Source organism: Triturus cristatus, chromosome 2_2 (genome assembly GCF_964204655.1).
Source record: "Triturus cristatus chromosome 2_2, aTriCri1.1, whole genome shotgun sequence".
Lineage (NCBI taxonomy): Eukaryota > Metazoa > Chordata > Amphibia > Caudata > Salamandridae > Triturus > Triturus cristatus.
In genome coordinates, this window is record NC_140582.1 from 1257944074 (window position 1) to 1257948051 (window position 3978).

Genomic DNA, 3978 nt, shown 5'->3' on the forward strand with positions numbered 1-3978 from the left:
ATTATAAAAGATGTTTCATGTGTCCTGGTGAGGTAAATACTGGCAATTTAGTTTCTCCCCATTGCACTACATTAGCTTTGCAGGCTAACATGTGAAGGCTTTATTAAACTTTAGCAAAGCCTCGGTAGTGACAGGAGTGAGCTAAAATATTAGCCCAAGGTGTCTAAATAATTGTTACAATAAATATGACAACTTGACATGGGTAGATTTATTATAACTATTTTTTAAAAAAAGATATAGAACTTGCTTTTATGAAGATTCCAAATTCAGCAGTGTAACAACCTCCTCTGATTGGCCTGCTTTTGACAGGCTGAGCCAAGCTTCTCTGATGAGGTGTGAAGTGGCCTGAACCAAGACAAAGGAGACATTTGGTGGGAGGAGATCTGCAGATGCCAGAACAGGAATGGGGCTGAGTAGCCAAACTAGACTTCAAAGGGAGAAAGACAGTGAGGACAGGAACCAGACCCACCCCCACTTCCTGTACCCCAGCTAGATGGGGGGCCCTGTAATTGAATCAGGAGAGGGGCTGGAAAGTGAGTGTAGGGAAACATTAGTCAGACTTGTTGGTGGGCTTAGCCAGACCTGAACCCCATTGTTCAGGGGTACCCCCCTTCTTGCCAAGCCAAACACCTGGATAAATATGGGAGGGCAGCCAAGCAATTCAGATCCCTGCCTGGAAATGTCAAGAGAAAAAAGGACTGCCCTGCTGAACCCCTTGACTGTACCAAGAGAGGACAGCACTCAAGAACTACACCTGCTGCACACTCTGAGCTGAGTCACAAAAGAGGACTTTGCTTTGCATCAAAAGATTACACTTCTGGAAGTAAGTGTAAAAGTATTACATCGTGAGTGAGCTAAACTCTTGACTTTGTCCCGGTCCAGCGCAAGCTTTTTGAGCCCTGAGAAGGCTATTTGCATCTAAGCACTAATTTTACTTAAAATCTTTAAAAATCCATATCTCCGGTTCCCTAAATTGGATTCTTGATGTTTTGGTGTCATTTTAAATCATAAAAGTGTTTCCCATTTTTATAAATTGGTGTTAGATTTTTTTATTGTGTGTTGTGTCTTATTTATTTGCTGTATTGTTGTTTGTGAATGCTTTACACACCCCTCTCCTAAATTTAGCCTGTCTGCTCGCAGCCAAGCTACCAAGGGTTGAGCAAGAATTTATTTATTGAGAACTTAACTGGACCGTATTTGTGGTGTTATTACTAGCTCTGGGTTCCTACCTGTCCTTACTAATAACCCACCTTCTGACAGGTGCTAGTAATTGAACATAGCTTACAAGAGAGATGGAAGGTAAGAAAGAAGATTCTTTGTATGCCATTTTATTTTTGGTCTTGAAAGGAGAAGTGATCCTACACATTTTTCAATTTCAAACTTAACAGAATACCGATAACACACTGAAGAAATAGTCAGCAATCATAAATTATTATACTGAACTTCACTCAAGTAGGCAATTACAGCAGCATGAACCATTATTACAGATTGCAAATTAATAATAATAAATGTGGCCCAGATTTTACTTAGACATTTTAGACCCATTAGTCCTTTGGCTTGTAAAACTTCAGCTTCTAATTCGAGTATCTATGGGGGAGGTGTAGAGTTGATCCATTCATGCTCTTTACAAACTCTAGCAATGATTATAAGAAGGTACACAAAAGGAGCAAGCACACTTGGACTGTCGCATTGGTGCACAACATAATACTTCTTGTACTTAGCACTATGTCTGCCTTTATCTAATAGTGTGCCTCTCTAGTTGCATTTGGCCACAATTTGATAATAAACGTGTGTTTGCCATCAGCCATTTCATATCCACATTTAGAATGCACATTGATCGGAGTGGCGCGAGTGCGCTTTAAAGATGGCTGCCTCCCGATTGTTTCTCCTGCAAAGCCCTCATTATTGACTTTTTTTTTTTAATTAGTTTAAACTTACCTTGGCAGTGTTGGAGAGTATTCTGCTTCTTGTGGCCAGCGTTTGCAGAGAGGGGATTTTTGGGGGTTTGGCTCCATTTTTTGTGGACTTTTGGTCGTGCTGACTCCCTGCTTTGAGCTGCCTGTGAGGAGCTGCTGGAAATTCCTGTCAGGAGAGTGGAGACTTATTCAGGAAAGAACGTGGTTGCAGCATAAACCACACACACAGCTGGTTCTAGCTGCTGCACAGTTACTTGCTCTGGTGATACTGTATGTATTTTCACTTTCATTATTTTTGAAGCAAATTTGAAGCTATTTATATATATTTTGCTTGATAAAGTGAATATGGAAGGAAATAATTCACATACAACAGCGAACAAACGTAAGCAAACAGTTTCTCTCCACCAGTAAAGTCCAAAATTTTGGATTCTAATGAGCCTTCATTAATAACTTTATTAGAAGAAATACAAGCGATAACATTGTTTTGGAAATTAAAAACATTTGCAAAGATATAGCTGGCCTTTCAATGAAAGTCTCTGACAGTACAATAAAAATCAAGGATAATAAGGTTAAAATTGACAGAATGTTTCCCCTCACTGTGAAAATTGGACCAATGAATGCTTTATTATTGTAATAGGCGATATCATTTGCGCATCTTTAATTTACCGGAAGGGGTTGAAGACAATGATTGTAGGCATTACTTGGAATCTTTGATACCTGGTCTTTTGCAATTAAAATTCTCAGAGAAATTCTAAAATGATAAGGCACATAGAATTCCTTCTCATCATAATCCAAGCAATATTAAACCGAGTCAGATGATTTTTAAAGTTTTGCATCACCATCATCTGGTAATGATTCAGAAAGCAGCCAGAAAGGTACCATCTTTATTGGTTAATGGAAATGCAATTTCATACATCAAGACGTCGCCAAAGAAACTGTTAGGTGTCTCAAAGAATGTAATGAACTTAGACCTCGACTTCGAAGCTGTGATTTTAAATATATGGCCTTTTTGATCCTTCTGTCATGAGAATTTGGAAGGATGATATCTCAAAATCTTTCCAACGTCCTGAGAATCTCCGAGATTTTCTAGATCTGCATTCCCTGTTCTCCATGGAAACAAGTGACTCTTCAACATGATGCACCCTTTCGATAATTCTAAATTTCTGCTTATTTGATGATACTTTTTGTGGGGATATTGTCTAGCCAGGTCAATCTTGCATGTGTGTGTGTGTGCGATTCTGGAACATTATTTATGTATATATGGTGTCTTTTTTATGTTTGTCCTTGTCCTTCCTTTTTCTCCTATCTTCTTCATTCGGAGCTACTCTTTAATGCTTTAAGCTACATCCCTTTTTTACTAATATATCTCTTTTTTCTGTAGATTATGGATAATATTAATAATGTTAAAGTTGTCGTGTTCAATGTTCAAGGTTTCCAAAACCCTGTTAAACAAACTAAAGTTTTAGATTATTTAGCCAGGCAAAAAGCAGACATCCGATTACTAGAAACACATATAGATGATACAGTTTTATCATACATGACTAAATGTTGGGTTGGTAATAATATTTATTCTCCTGGAGTTAATAAAAAGAATGGTGTTGCTATCCTTTTTGCAAAAAAGTTGAATGTTCAATTATTATCCAAATATTCAGATACAGAAGGTCGCTATATCATAGATAAAGTTAAAATGGATAGTAGATGTATTATTTAATTAATGGTTATGACCCAACAAATGATGATACTAATTTCTGGTCTCTTTTTACCTCTGAAGTGATTAAATTAGATACTGCTCCACTCATTGTTGGTGGTATCTTTAACTTACCTTATGATCCACAGTTAGATAGATATTCTCAAACTAAATATCATCCTCTTAAGGCTTATTTTATTTTAAAGTCGTTTTTTAAATTGTCAAAATTAGTGGATATTTGGCGTTTACATTACCAAAAGCAAAACAGTTTGCTTTTTTCTCCAACCCCCAGAACTCTTATTTTCGTATTGATTGTTTGTTAATTTCTCGCTCATTAATTCATACATTTTCTGATCCTGTAATTCACAATATTGA